Here is a 16,549-nt window from a genome sequence, read left to right as displayed (position 1 = left end):
GTCCCCTATCACCCCCACCCCCCGGCAGTGCAGGGGCAGCCTCCACCAGGCCCCCACTCATGTCTCCCACCACCCCCAGCCACCAGGGGCAGCCTCCAGCAGGCCCCCACTCATGTCTTCCATCACCCCCACCCCCCAGCTGTGCAGGGGCAGCCTCCACCAGGCCCCCACTCATGTCTCCCACCACCCCCACCCCCCAGCCACCAGGGGCAGCCTCCACCAGGCCCCCACTCATGTCTCCCTGCACTCCCACCCCCCAGCCACCAGGGGCAGCCTCCACCACGCCCCCCACTCATGTCCCCTATCACCCCCACCCCCCAGCAGTGCAGGGGCAGCCTCCACCAGGCCCCCACTCATGTCCCCTATCACCCCCACCCCCCAGCAGTGCAGGGGCAACCTCCACCAGGCCCCCACTCATGTCCCCTATCACCCCCACCCCCCAGCAGTGCAGGGGCAGCCTCCACCAGGCCCCCACTCATGTCTACCACCACCCCCACCCCCCAGCCACCAGGAGCAGCCTCCACCAGGCCCCCACTCATGTCTCCCTGCACCCCCACCCCCCAGCAGTGCAGGGGCAGCCTCCACCAGGCCCCCACTCATGTCTCCCACCACCCCCACCCCCCAGCCACCAGGGGCAGCCTCCACCAGGCCCCCACTCATGTCTCCCTGCACCCCCACCCCCCAGCCACCAGGGGCAGCCTCCACCAGGCCCCCACTCATGTCTCCATCAGCCCCACCCCCCAGCCACCAGGGGCAGCCTCCACCAGTCCCCCACTCATGTCCCCTATCACTCCCACCCCCCAGCAGTGCAGGGGCAGCCTCCACCAGGCTCCCACTCATGTCCCCTATCACCCCCACCCCCCAGCAGTGCAGGGGCAGCCTCCACCAGGCCCCCACTCATGTCCGCTATCACCCCCACCCCCCAGCAATGCAGGGGCAGCCTCCACCAGGCCCCCACTCATGTCTCCCACCACCCCCACCCCCCAGACACCAGGGGCAGCCTCCACCAGGCCCCCACTCATGTCCCCTATCACCCCCACCCCCCAGCAGTGCAGGGGCAGCCTCCACCAGGCCCCCACTCATGTCTCCCACCACCCCCACCCCCCAGCCACCAGGGGAAGCCTCCACCAGGCCCCCACTCATGTCTCCCATCACCCCCACCCCCCAGCAGTGCAGGGGCAGCCTCCACCAGGCCCCCACTCATGTCTCCAACCACCCCACCCCCCAGCCACCAGGGGCAGCCTCCACCAGGCCCCCACTCATGTCTCCCTGCACCCCCAACCCCCAGCCACCAGGGGCAGCCTCCATCAGGCCCCCACTCATGTCTCCCATCACCCCCACCCCCCAGCCACCAGGGGCAGCCTCCACCAGGCCCCCACTCCTGTCCCCTATCACCCCCACCCCCCGGCAGTGCAGGGGCAGCCTCCACCAGGCCCCCACTCATGTCTCCCACCACCCCAACCCCCCAGCCACCAGGGGCAGCCTCCACCAGGCCCCCACTCATGTCCAACTCATGTCTCCATGCACCCCACCCCCCCAGCCACCAGGGGAAGCCTCCACCAGGCCCCCACTCATGTCTCCCACCACCCCCACCCCCCAGCTGTGCAGGGGCAGCCTCCACCAGGCCCCCACTCATGTCTCCCTGCACCCCCACCCCCCAGCCACCAGGGGCAGCCTCCATCAGGCCCCCACTCATGTCTCCCATCACCCCCACCCCCCAGCCACCAGGGGCAGCCTCCACCAGGCCCCCACTCATGTCCCCTATCACCCCCACCCCCCAGCAGTGCAGGGGCAGCCTCCACCAGGCCCCCACTCATGTCTCCCACCACCCCCACCCCCCAGCCACCAGGGGAAGCCTCCACCAGGCCCCCACTCATGTCTCCCTGCACTCCCACCCCCCAGCCACCAGGGGCAGCCTCCACCACGCCCCCACTCATGTCCCCTATCACCCCCACCCCCCAGCAGTGCAGGGGCAGCCTCCACCAGGCCCCCACTCATGTCCCCTATCACCCCCACCCCCCAGCAGTGCAGGGGCAACCTCCACCAGGCCCCCACTCATGTCCCCTATCACCCCCACCCCCCAGCAGTGCAGGGGCAGCCTCCACCAGGCCCCCACTCATGTCTCCCACCACCCCCACCCCCCAGCCACCAGGGGCAGCCTCCACCAGGCCCCCACTCATGTCTCCCTGCACCCCCACCCCCCAGCAGTGCAGGGGCAGCCTCCACCAGGCCCCCACTCAGGTCTCCCACCACCCCCACCCCCCAGCCACCAGGGGCAGCCTCCACCAGGCCCCCACTCATGTCTCCTTGCACCCCCACCCCCCAGCCACCAGGGGCAGCCTCCACCAGGCCCCCACTCATGTCTCCATCACCCCCACCCCTCAGCCACCAGGGGCAGCCTCCACCAGGCCCCCACTCATGTCCCCTATCACTCCCAACCCCCAGCAGTGCAGGGGCAGCCTCCACCAGGCTCCCACTCATGTCCCCTATCACCCCCACCCCCCAGCAGTGCAGGGGCAGCCTCCACCAGGCCCCCACTCATGTCCGCTATCACCCCCACCCCCCAGCAATGCAGGGGCAGCCTCCACCAGGCCCGCACTCATGTCTCCCACCACCCCCACCCCCCAGACACCAGGGGCAGCCTCCACCAGGCCCCCACTCATGTCCCCTATCACCCCCACCCCCCAGCAGTGCAGGGGCAGCCTCCACCAGGCCCCCACTCATGTCTCCCACCACCCCCACCCCCAGCCACCAGTGGCAGCCTCCACCAGGCCCCCACTCATGTCTCCCATCACCCCCACCCCCCAGCAGTGCAGGGGCAGCCTCCACCAGGCCCCCACTCATGTCTCCCACCACCCCACCCCCCAGCCACCAGGGGCAGCCTCCACCAGGCCCCCACTCATGTCTCCCTGCACCCCCACCCCCCAGCCACCAGGGGCAGCCTCCATCAGGCCCCCACTCATGTCTCCCATCACCCCCACCCCCCAGCCACCAGGGGCAGCCTCCACCAGGCCCCCACTCATGTCCAACTCATGTCTCCATGCACCCCACCCCCCCAGCCACCAGGGGAAGCCTCCACCAGGCCCCCACTCATGTCTCCCACCACCCCCACACCCCAGCCACCAGGGGCAGCCTCCACCAGGCCCCTACTCATGTCTCCCTGCACCCCCACCCCCCAGCCACCAGGGGCAGCCTCCACCAGGCCCCCACTCATGTCTCCCATCATCCCCACCCCCCAGCCACCAGGGGCAGCCTCCACCAGGCCCCCACTCATGTCCCCTATCACACCCCCCAGCAGTGCAGGGGCAGCCTCCACCAGGCCCCCACTCATGTCCCCTATCACACCCACCCCCCAGCAGTGCAGGGGCAGCCTCCACCAGGCCCCCACTCATGTCCCCTATCACCCCCACCCCCCAGCAGTGCAGGGGCAGCCTCCACCAGGCCCCCACTCATGTCTCCCACCACCCCCACCCCCAGCCACCAGGGGCAGCCTCCACCAGGCCCCCACTCATGTCCCCTAACACCCCACCCCCCAGCAGTGCAGGGGCAGCCTCCACCAGGCCCCCACTCATGTCTCCCACCCCCCACCCCCCAGCCACCAGGGGCAGCCTCCACCAGGCCCCCACTCATGTCTCCCATCACCCCCACCCCCCAGCAGTGCAGGGGCAGCCTCCACCAGGCCCCCACTCATGTCTCCCACCACCCCCACCCCCCAGCCACCAGGGGCAGCCTCCACCAGGCTCCCACTCATGTCTTCCTGCACCCCAGCCCCCAGCCACCAGGGGCAGCCTCCACCAGGCCCCCACTCATGTCTCCCATCACCCCCACCCCCCAGCCACCAGGGGCAGCCTCCACCAGGCCCCCACTCATGTCCCCTATCACCCCCACCCCCCAGCAGTGCAGGGGCAGCCTCCACCAGCCCCCACTCATGTCCCCTATCACCCCCACCCCCCAGCAGTGCAGGGGCAGCCTCCACCAGGCCCCCACTCATGTCTCCCACCACCCCCACCCCCAGCCACCAGGGGCAGCCTCCACCAGGCCCCCACTCATGTCCCCTAACACCCCACCCCCCAGCAGTGCAGGGGCAGCCTCCACCAGGCCCCCACTCATGTCTCCCACCCCCCACCCCCCAGCCACCAGGGGCAGCCTCCACCAGGCCCCCACTCATGTCTCCCATCACCCCCACCCCCCAGCAGTGCAGGGGCAGCCTCCACCAGGCCCCCACTCATGTCTCCCACCACCCCCACCCCCCAGCCACCAGGGGCAGCCTCCACCAGGCTCCCACTCATGTCTTCCTGCACCCCAGCCCCCAGCCACCAGGGGCAGCCTCCACCAGGCCCCCACTCATGTCTCCCATCACCCCCACCCCCCAGCCACCAGGGGCAGCCTCCACCAGTCCCCCACTCATGTCCCCTATCACCCCCACCCCCCAGCAGTGCAGGGGCAGCCTCCACCAGGCCCCCACTCATGTCTCCGACCACCCCACCCCCCAGCCACCAGGGGCAGCCTCCACCAGGCCCCCACTCATGTCCAACTCATGTCTCCCTGCACCCCCACCCCCCAGCCACCAGGGGGAGCCTCCACCAGGCCCCCACCCATGTTTCCCATCACCCCCACCCCCCAGCAGTGCAGGGGCAGCCTCCACCAGGCCCCCACAGATGTCTCCCACCACCCCCACCCCCCAGCAGTGCAGGGGCAGCCTCCACCAGGCCCCCACCCATGTCTCCCATCACCCCCACCCCATAGCAGTGCAGGGGCAGCCTCCACCAGGCCCCCACCCATGACTCCCATCACCCCCACCCCCCAGCAGTGCAGGGGCAGCCTCCACCAGGCCCCCACTCATGTCTCCCACCACCCCCACCCCCCAGCAGTGCAGGGGCAGCCTCCACCAGGCCCCCACTCATGTCTCCCACCACCCCCACCCCCCAGCCACCAGGGGAAGCCTCCACCAGGCCCCCACTCATTTCCAACTCATGTCTCCCTGCACCCCCACCCCCCAGCCACCAGGGGCAGACTCCACCAGGCCCCCACTCATGTCTCCCATCACCCCTACCCCCAGCAGTGCAGGGGCAGCCTCCACCAGGCCCCCACTCATGTCTGCTATCACCCCCACCCCTCAGCAGTGCAGGGGCAGCCTTCACCAGACCCCCACTCATGTCCCCTATCACCCCCACTCCCCAGCAGTGCAGGGGCAGCCTCCACCAGGCCCCCACCCATGTCTCCCAACACCCCCACCCCCCAGTAGTGCAGGGGCAGCCTCCAGCAGGCCCCCACTCATGTCTCCTATCACCCCCACCCCCCAGCAGTGCAGGGGCAGCCTCCACCAGGCCCCCACTCATGTCCCCTATCACCCCACCCCCCAGCAGTGCAGGGGCAGCCTCCACCAGGCCCCCACTCATGTCTCCCACCACCCCACCCCCCAGCAGTGCAGGGGCAGCCTCCACCAGGCCCCCACCCATGTCTCCTATCACCCCCACCCCCCAGCCACCAGGGGTAGCTTCCACCAGGCCCCCACTCATGTCCAACTCATGTCTCCCTGCACCCCCACCACCCAAGCACCAGGGGCAGCCTCCACCAGGCCCCCACTCATGTCTCCCATCACCCCCACCCCCCAGCCACCAGGGGCAGCCTCCACCAGGCCCCCACTCATGTCCCCTATCACCCGCACCCCCCAGCAGTGCAGGGGCAGCCTCCACCAGGCCCCCACTCATGTCTCCCACCACCCCCACCCCCCAGCCACCAGGGGCAGCCTCCACCAGGCCCCCACTCATGTCTCCCATCACCCCCACCCCCCAGCAGTGCAGGGGCAGCCTCCACCAGGCCCCCACTCATGTCTCCCACCACCCCCACCCCCCAGCCACCATGGGCAGCCTCCACCAGGCCCCCACTCATGTCCGACTCATGTCTCTGTGCACCCCCACCCCCCAGCCACCAGGGGCAGCCTCCACCAGGCCCCCACTCATGTCTCCCATCACCCCCACCCCCCAGCAGTGCAGGGGCAGCCTCCACCAGGCCCCTACTCATGTCCCCTATCACCCCCACCTCACAGCAGTGCAGGTGCAGCCTCCACCAGGCCCCCACTCATGTCCCCTATCACCCCCACCCCCCAGCAGTGCAGGGGCAGCCTCCACCAGGCCCCCACTCATGTCCCCCTGCACCCCCACACCCCAGCAGTGCAGGGGCAGCCTCCACCAGGCCCCCACTCATGTCTCCCTGCACCCCCACCTCCCAGCCACCAGGGGCAGCCTCCACCAGGCCCCCACCCATGTCTACCACCACTCCCACCCCCCACAAGTGCAGGGGCACCCTCCACCAGGCCCCCACTCATGTCTCCCTGCACCCCCACCCCCAGCCACCAGGGGCAGCCTCCACCAGGCCCCTACTCATGTCCAACTCATGTCTCCCTGCACCCCCACCCCCCAGCCACCAGGGGCAGCCTCCACCAGGCCCCCACTCATGTCTCCCATCACCCCCACCCCCCAGCAGTGCAGGGGCAGCCTCCACCAGGCCCCCACTCATGTCCCCTATCGCACCCACCCCCCAGCAGTGCAGGGGCAGCCTCCACCAGGCCCCCACTCATGTCCCCCTGCACCCCCACCCCCCAGCAGTGCAGGGGCAGCCTCCACCAGGCCCCCACTCATGTCTCCCTGCACCCCCACCCCCCATCAGTGCAGGGGCACCCTCCACCAGGCCCCCACTCATGCCCACCACCACCCCCAGCCACCAGGGGCAGCCTCCACCAGCCCCCACACATGTTTACCACGACCCCCACCCCCCAGCCACCAGGGGAAGCCTCCACCAGGCCCCCACTCATGTCCCCTATCACCCCCACCCCCCAGCAGTGCAGGGGCAGCCTCCACCAGGCTCCCACTCATGTCCCCTATCACCCCCACCCCCCAGCAGTGCAGGGGCAGCCTCCACCAGGCCCCCACTCATGTCCCCTATCACCCCCACTCCCCAGCAATGCAGGGGCAGCCTCCACCAGGCCCCCACTCATGTCTCCCACCACCCCACCCCCCAGCCACCAGGGGCAGCCTCCACCAGACCCCCACTTATGTCTCCCTGCACCCCCACCCCCCAGCCACCAGGGGCAGCCTCCACCAGACCCCCACTCATGTCTCCCTGCACCCCCACCCCATGCCACCAGGGGCAGCCTCCACCAGGCCCCCACTCATGTCTCCCACCACCCCAACCTCCCAGCCACCAGGGGCAGCCTCCACCAGGCCCCCACTCATGTCCAACTCATGTCTCCCTGCACCCCCACCCCCCAGCCACCAGGGGCAGCCTCCACCAGGCCCCCACTCATGTCTCCCATCACCCCCACCCCCCAGCAGTGCAGGGGCAGCCTCCACCAGGCCCCCACTCATGTCCCCTATCGCACCCACCCCCCAGCAGTGCAGGGGCAGCCTCCACCAGGCCCCCACTCATGTCCCCCTGCACCCCCACCCCCCAGCAGTGCAGGGGCAGCCTCCACCAGGCCCCCACTCATGTCTCCCTGCACCCCCACCCCCCATCAGTGCAGGGGCACCCTCCACCAGGCCCCCACTCATGCCCACCACCACCCCCAGCCACCAGGGGCAGCCTCCACCAGCCCCCACACATGTTTACCACGACCCCCACCCCCCAGCCACCAGGGGAAGCCTCCACCAGGCCCCCACTCATGTCCCCTATCACCCCCACCCCCCAGCAGTGCAGGGGCAGCCTCCACCAGGCTCCCACTCATGTCCCCTATCACCCCCACCCCCCAGCAGTGCAGGGGCAGCCTCCACCAGGCCCCCACTCATGTCCCCTATCACCCCCACTCCCCAGCAATGCAGGGGCAGCCTCCACCAGGCCCCCACTCATGTCTCCCACCACCCCACCCCCCAGCCACCAGGGGCAGCCTCCACCAGACCCCCACTTATGTCTCCCTGCACCCCCACCCCCCAGCCACCAGGGGCAGCCTCCACCAGACCCCCACTCATGTCTCCCTGCACCCCCACCCCATGCCACCAGGGGCAGCCTCCACCAGGCCCCCACTCATGTCTCCCACCACCCCAACCTCCCAGCCACCAGGGGCAGCCTCCACCAGGCCCCCACTCATGTCCAACTCATGTCTCCCTGCACCCCCACCCCCCAGCCACCAGGGGCAGCCTCCACCAGGCCCCCAATCATGTCTCCCACCACCCCCAGCCACCAGGGGCAGCCTCCACCAGGCCCCCACTCATGTCTCCCACCACCCCCACCCCCCAGCCACCAGGGGCAGCCTCCACCAGGCCCCCACCCATGTCTACCACCACCCCCACCCCCCAGCAGTGCAGGGGCACCCTCCACCAGGCCCCCACTCATGTCCACCACCACACCCACCCCCCAGCCACCAGGGGCAGCCTCCACCAGGCCCCCACTCATGTCTCCCACCACCCCCACTCCCCAGCCACCAGGGGCAGCCTCCACCAGGCCCCCACCCATGTCTACCACCACCCCCACCCCCCAGCAGTGCAGGGGCACCCTCTACCAGGCCCCCACTCATGTCTCCCGCCACCCCCACCCCCCAGCCACCAGGGGCAGCCTCCACCAGGCCCCCACTCATGTCTCCCACCACCCCCACTTCCCAGCAGTGCAGGGGCAGCCTACACCAGGCCCCCACTCATGTCTCCCATCACCCCCACCCCCCAGCCACCAGGGGCAGCCTCCACCAGGCCCCCACTCATGTCTCCCACCACCCCCAACACCCAGCCACCAGGGGCAGCCTCCACCAGGCCCCCACTCATGTCCAATTCATGTCTCCCTGCACCCCCATCCCCCAGCCACCAGGGGCAGCCTCCACCAGGCCCCCACCCATGTCTCCCATCACCCCCACCCCCCAGCAGTGCAGGGGCAGCCTCCACCAGGCCCCCACTCATGTCTCCCACCACCCCCACCTCCCAGCAGTGCAGGGGCAGCCTCCACCAGGCCCCCACCCATGTCTCCCATCACCCCCACCACCCAGCAGTGCAGGGGCAGCCTCCACCAGGCCCCCACCCATGTCTCCCATCACCCCCACCCCCAAGCAGTGCAGGGGCAGCCTCCACCAGGGCCCCACTCATGTCTCCCACCACCCCCACCCCCCAGGCAGTGCAGGGGCTGCCTCCACCAGGCCCCCACTCATGTCTCCCACCACCCCACCCCCCAGCCACCAGGGGGAGCCTCCACCAGGCCCCCACTCATTTCCAACTCATGTCTCCCTGCACCCCCACCCCCCAGTCGACAGGGGCATCCTCCACCAGGCCCCAACTCATGTCTCCGATCGCCCCCACCCCCCAGCAGTGCAGGGGCAGACTCCACCAGGCCCCCACTCATGTCTCCCATCACCCCTACCCCCAGCAGTGCAGGGGCAGCCTCCACCAGGCCCCCACTCATGTCCGCTATCACCCCCACCCCTCAGCAGTGCAGGGGCAGCCTTCACCAGGCCCCCACTCATGTCCCCTATCACCCCCACTCCCCAGCAGTGCAGGGGCAGCCTCCACCAGGCCCCCACCCATGTCTCCCAACACCCCCACCGCCCAGTAGTGCAGGGGCAGCCTCCAGCAGGCCCCCACTCATGTCTCCTATCACCCCCACCCCCCAGCAGTGCAGGGGCAGCCTCCACCAGGCCCCCACTCATGTCCCCTATCACCCCACCCCCCAGCAGTGCAGGGGCAGCCTCCACCAGGCCCCCACTCATGTCTCCCACCACCCCACCCCCCAGCAGTGCAGGGGCAGCCTCCACCAGGCCCCCACCCATGTCTCCTATCACCCCCACCCCCCAGGCACCAGGGGTAGCCTCCACCAGGCCCCCACTCATGTCCAACTCATGTCTGCCTGCACCCCCACCACCCAAGCACCATGGGCAGCCTCCACCAGGCCCCCACTCATGTCTCCCATCACCCCCACCCCCCAGCCACCAGGGGCAGCCTCCACCAGGCCCCCACTCATGTCTCCCATCACCCCCACCCCCCAGCAGTGCAGGGGCAGCCTCCACCAGGCCCCCGCTCATGTCTCCCACCACCCCCACCCCCCAGCCACCATGGGCTGCCTCCACCAGGCCCCCACTCATGTCCGACTCATGTCTCCCTGCACCCCCACCCCCCAGCCACCAGGGGCAGCCTCCACCAGGCCCCCACTCATGTCTCCCATCACCCCCACCCCCCAGCAGTGCAGGGGCAGCCACCACCAGGCCCCTACTCATGTCCCCTATCACCCCCACCCCACAGCAGTGCAGGCGCAGCCTCCACCAGGCCCCCACTCATGTCCCCTATCACCCCACCCCCCAGCAGTGCAGGGGCAGCCTCCACCAGGCCTCCACTCATGTCCCCCTGCACCCCCACACCCCAGCAGTGCAGGGGCAGCCTCCACCAGGCCCCCACTCATGTCTCCCTGCACCCCCACCTCCCAGCCACCAGGGGCAGCCTCCACCAGGCCCCCACCCATGTCTACCACCACCCCCACCCCCCACCAGTGCAGGGGCACCCTCCACCAGGCCCCCACTCATGTGCACCACCACCCCCACCGCCCAGCCACCAGGGGCAGCCTCCACCAGCCCCCACACATGTTTACCACCACCCCCAGCCACCAGGGGAAGCCTCCACCAGGCCCCCACTCATGTCTCCCTGCACCCCCACCCCCAGCCACCAGGGGCAGCCTCCACCAGGCCCCTACTCATGTCCAACTCATGTCTCCCTGCACCCCCACCCCCCAGCCACCAGGGGCAGCCTCCACCAGGCCCCCACTCATGTCTCCCATCACCCCCACCCCCCAGCAGTGCAGGGGCAGCCTCCACCAGGCCCCCACTCATGTCCCCTATCACACCCACCCCCCAGCAGTGCAGGGGCAGCCTCCACCAGGCCCCCACTCATGTCCCCCTGCACCCCTACCCCCCAGCAGTGCAGGGGCAGCCTCCACCAGGCCCCCACTCATGTCTCCCTGCACCCCCACCTCCCAGCCACCAGGGGCAGCCTCCACCAGGCCCCCACCCATGTCTACCACCACCCCACCCCCACCAGTGCAGGGGCACCCTCTACCAGGCCCCCACACATGTTTACCACGACCCCCACCCCCCAGCCACCAGGGGAAGCCTCCACCAGGCCCCCACTCATGTCCCCTATCACCCCCACCCCCCAGCAGTGCAGGGGCAGCCTCCACCAGGCTCCCACTCATGTCCCCTATCACCCCCACCCCCCAGCAGTGCAGGGGCAGCCTCCACCAGGCCCCCACTCATGTCCCCTATCACCCCCAACCCCCAGCAATGCAGGGGCAGCCTCCACCAGGACCCCACTCATGTCTCCCACCACCCCACCCCCCAGCCACCAGGGGCAGCCTCCACCAGACCCCCACTCATGTCTCCCTGCACCCCCACCCCCCAGCCACCAGGGGCAGCCTCCACCAGACCCCCACTCATGTCTCCCTGCACCCCCACCCCATGCCACCAGGGGCAGCCTCCACCAGGCCCCCACTCATGTCTCCCACCACCCCCACCCCCCAGCCACCAGGGGCAGCCTCCACCAGGGCCCCCACTCATGTCCAACTCATGTCTCCCTGCACCCCCACCCCCCAGCCACCAGGGGCAGCCTCCACCAGGCCCCCACTCATGTCTCCCACCACCCCCACCCCCCAGCCACCAGGGGCAGCCTCCACCAGGCCCCTACTCATGTCTCCCTGCACCCCCACCCCCCAGCCACCAGGGGCAGCCTCCACCAGGCCCCCACTCATGTCTCCCATCACCCCCACCCCCCAGCCGCCAGGGGCAGCCTCCACCAGGCCCCCACTCAAGTCTCCCACCACCCCACCCCCAGCCACCAGGGGCAGCCTCCACCAGGCCCCCAATCATGTCTCCCACCACCCCAGCCACCAGGGGCAGCCTCCACCAGGCCCCCACTCATGTCTCCCACCACCCCCACCCCCCAGCCACCAGGCCCCCACTCATGTCTCCCACCACCCCCACCCCCCAGCCACCAGGGGCAGCCTCCACCAGGCCCCCACCCATGTCTACCACCACCCCCACCCCCCAGCAGTGCAGGGGCACCCTCCACCAGGCCCCCACTCATGTCCACCACCACACCCACCCCCCAGCCACCAGGGGCAGCCTCCACCAGGCCCCCACTCATGTCTCCCACCACCCCCACTCCCCAGCCACCAGGGGCAGCCTCCACCAGGCCCCCACCCATGTCTACCACCACCCCCCAGAAGTGCAGGGGCCCCCTCTACCAGGCCCCCACTCATGTCTCCCGCCACCCCCACCCCCCAGCCACCAGGGGCAGCCTCCACCAGGCCCCCACTCATGTCTCCCACCACCCCCACCTCCCAGCAGTGCAGGGGCAGCCTACACCAGGCCCCCACTCATGTCTCCCATCACCCCCACCCCCCAGCCACCAGGGGCAGCCTCCACCAGGCCCCCACTCATGTCTCCCACCACCCCCACCCCCCAGCCACCAGGGGCAGCCTCCACCAGGCCCCCACTCATGTCCAACTCATGTCTCCCTGCACCCCCACCCCCCAGCCACCAGGGGCAGCCTCCACCAGGCCCCCACTCATGTCTCCCACCACCCCCACCCCCCAGCCACCAGGGGCAGCCTCCACCAGGCCCCTACTCATGTCTCCCTGCACCCCACCCCCCAGCCACCAGGGGCAGCCTCCACCAGGCCCCCACTCATGTCTCCCAACACCCCCACCCCCCAGCCACCAGGGGCAGCCTCCACCAGGCCCCCAATCATGTCTCCCACCACCCCAGCCACCAGGGGCAGCCTCCACCAGGCCCCCACTCATGTCTCCCACCACCCCCACCCCCCAGCCACCAGGGGCAGCCTCCACCAGGCCCCCACCCATGTCTACCACCACCCCCACCCCCTAGCAGTGCAGGGGCACCCTCCACCAGGCCCCCACTCATGTCCACCACCACCCCCACCCCCCAGCCACCAGGGGCAGCCTCCAGCAGGCCCCCACTCATGTCTCCCACCACCCCCACTCCCCAGCCACCAGGGCAGCCTCCACCAGGCCCCCACCCATGTCTACCACCATCCCCACCCCCCAGCAGTGCAGGGGCACCCTCTACCAGGCCCCCACTCATGTCTCCCGCCACCCCCACCCTCCAGCCACCAGGGGCAGCCTCCACCAGGCCCCCACTCATGTCTCCCACCACCCCCACCTCCCAGCAGTGCAGGGGCAGCCTACACCAGGCCCCCACTCATGTCTCCCATCACCCCCACCCCCCAGCCACCAGGGGCAGCCTCCACCAGGCCCCCACTCATTTCCAACTCATGTCTCCTTGCACCCCCACCCCCCAGCCGACAGGGGCATCCTCCACCAGGCCCCAACTCATGTCTCCGATCGCCCCCACCCCCCAGCAGTGCAGGGGCAGCCTCCACCAGGCCCCCACTCATGTCAGCTATCACCCCCACCCCTCAGCAGTACAGGGGCAGCCTTCACCAGGACCCCACTCATGTCCCCTATCACCCCCACCCCCCAGCAGTGCAGGGCAGCCTCCACCAGGCCCCCACCCATGTCTCCCATCACCCACACCCCCCAGCAGTGCAGGGGCAGCCTCCACAAGGCCCCCACTCATGTCTCCTATCACCCCCACCCCCCAGCAGTGCAGGGGCAGCCTCCACCAGGCCACCACTCATGTCCCCTATCACCCCCTCCCCTCAGCAGTGCAGGGGCAGCCTCCACCAGGCCCCAACTCATGTCTCCCAACACCCCACCCCCCAGCAGTGCAGGGGCAGCCTCCACCAGGCCCCCACCCATGTCTCCTATCACCCCCACCCCCCAGCCACCAGGGGCAGCCTCCACCAGGCCACCGCTCATGTCCAACTCATGTCTCCCTGCACCCCCACCCCCAAGCCACCACGGGCAGCCTCCACCAGGCCCCCACTCATGTCTCCCATCCCCCCCACCCCCCAGCCACCAGGGGCAGCCTCCACCAGGCCCCCACTCGTGTCTCCCATCACCCCCACCCCCCAGCAGTGCAGGGGCAGCCTCCAACAGGCCCCCACTCATGTCCCCTATCACCCGCACCCCCCCAGCAGTGCAGGGGCAGCCTCCACCAGGCCCCCACTCATGTCTCCCACCACCCCCACCCCCAGCCACCAGGGGCAGCCTCCACCAGGCCCCCACTCATGTCTCCTATCGCCCCCACCCCCCAGCAGTGCAGGGGCAGCCTCCACCAGGCCCCCACTCATGTCTCCCACCACCCCCACCCTCCAGCCACCAGGGGCAGCCTCCACCAGGCCCCCACTCATGTCCAACTCATGTCTCCCTGCACCCCTACCCCCAAGCCACCAGTGGCAGCCTCCACCAGGCCCCCACTCATGTCTCCCATCGCCCCCACCCCCCAGCAGTGCAGGGGCAGCATCCACCAGGCCCCCACTCATGTCCCCTATCACCCCCACCCCCCAGCAGTGCAGGCGCAGCCTCCACCAGGCCCCCACTCATGTCCCCTATCACCCCCACCCCCCAGCAGTGCAGGGGCAGCCTCCACCAGGCCCCCACTCATGTCCCCCTGCACCCCCACCCCCCAGCCACCAGGGGCAGCCTCCACCAAGCCCCCACCCATGTCTACCACCACCCCCACCCCCCAGCAGTGCAGGGGCACCCTCCACCAGGCCCCACTCATGTCCACCACCACACCCACCCCCCAGCCACCAGGGGCAGCCTCCACCAGGCCCCCACTCATGTCTCCCACCACCCCCACCCCCAGCCACCAGGGGCAGCATCCACCAGGTCCCCACTCATGTCTCCTATCGCCCCCACCCCCCAGCAGTGCAGGGGCAGCCTCCACCAGGCCCCCACTCATGTCTCCCACCACCCCCACCCTCCAGCCACCGGGGGCAACCTCCACCAGCCCCCACACATGTTTACCACCACCCCCACCCCCCAGCCACCAGGGGAAGCCACCACCAGGCCCCCACTCATGTCTCCCACCACCCCACCCCCCAGCCACCAGGGGCAGCCTCCACCAGCCCCCCAATCATGTCTCCCACCACCCCCAGCCACCAGGGGCAGCCTCCACCAGGCCCCCACACATGTCTCCCACCACCCCCACCCCCCAGCCACCAGGGGCAGCCTCCACCAGGCCCCCACCCATGTCTACCACCACCCCCACCCCCCAGCAGTGCAGGGGCACCCTCCACCAGGCCCCCACTCATGTCCACCACCACACCCACCCCCCAGCCACCAGGGGTAGCCTCCACCAGGCCCCCACTCATGTCTCCCACCACCCCCACTCCCCAGCCACCAGGGGCAGCCTCCACCAGGCCCCCACCCATGTCTACCACCACCCCCACCCCCCAGCAGTGCAGGGGCACCCTCTACCAGGCCCCCACTCATGTCTCCCGCCACCCCCACCCCCCAGCCACCAGGGGCAGCCTCCACCAGGCCCCCACTCATGTCTCCCACCACCCCCACCTCCCAGCAGTGCAGGGGCAGCCTACACCAGGCCCCCACTCATGTCCCCCTGCACCCCAAAACCCCAGCAGTGCAGCGGCAGCCTCCACCAGGCCCCCACTCATGTCTCCCTGCACCCCCACCCCCCAGCAGAGCAGGGGCAGCCTCCACCAGGGCCCCACTCATGTCCCCCTGCACACCCACCCCCCAGCCACCAGGGGCAGCCTCCACCAGGCCCCCACTCATGTCTCCCTGCACCCCCACCCCCCAGCCACCATGGGCAGCCTCCACCAGGCCCCCACCCATGTCTACCACCACCCACACCCCCCAGCAGTGCAGGGGCACCCTCCTCCAGGCCCCCACTCATGTCCACCACCACCCCACCCCCCAGCCACCAGGGGCAGCCTCCACCAGGCCCCCACACATTTCTACCACCACCCCCACCCCCCAACCAACAGGGGCAGCCTCCACCAGGCCTCCACTCATGTCTCCCACCACCCACACCCCCAGCAGTGCAGGGGCAGCCTACACCAGGCCCCCACTCATGTCCCCCTGCACCCCCATCCCCCAGCAGTCCAGGGGCAGCCTCCACCATGCCCCCACTCATGTCTCCCTGCACCCCCACCCCCCAGCAGAGCAGGGGCAGCCTCCACCAGGCCCCCACTCATGTCCCCCTGCACCCCCAGCCACCAGGGTCAGCCTCCACCAGGCCCCCCCTCATGTCTCCCTGCACCCCCACCCCCCAGCAGTGCAGGGGCAGCCTCCACCAGGCCCCCACCCATGTCTCCCATCACCCCCACCCCCCAGCAGTGCAGGGGCAGCCTCCACCAGGCCCCCACTCATGTCCAACTCATGTCTCCCTGCACCCCCACCCCCCAGCCACCAGGGGCAGCCTCCACCAGGCCCCCACATATGTCTCCCATCACCTCCACCCCCCAGCAGTGCAGGGGCAGCCTCCACCAGGCCCCCATTCATGTCCCCTATCACCCCCACCCCCCAGCAGTGCAGGGGCAGCCTCCACCAGGCCCCCACTCATGTCCCCCATCACCCCCACCCCCCAGCAGTGCAGCGGCAGCCTCCACCAGGCCCCCACTCATGTCTCCCTGCACCCCCACCCCCCAGCATTGCAGGGGCAGCCTCTACCAGGCCCCCACCCATGTCTCCCATCACCCCA

The sequence above is a fragment of the Ambystoma mexicanum genome, chromosome 12 (assembly GCF_040938575.1).
Source record: "Ambystoma mexicanum isolate Mex_15411 chromosome 12, UKY_AmexF1_1, whole genome shotgun sequence".
NCBI classification, from domain to species: Eukaryota; Metazoa; Chordata; class Amphibia; order Caudata; family Ambystomatidae; genus Ambystoma; species Ambystoma mexicanum.
Note: the sequence above shows the minus strand (reverse complement) of the source record.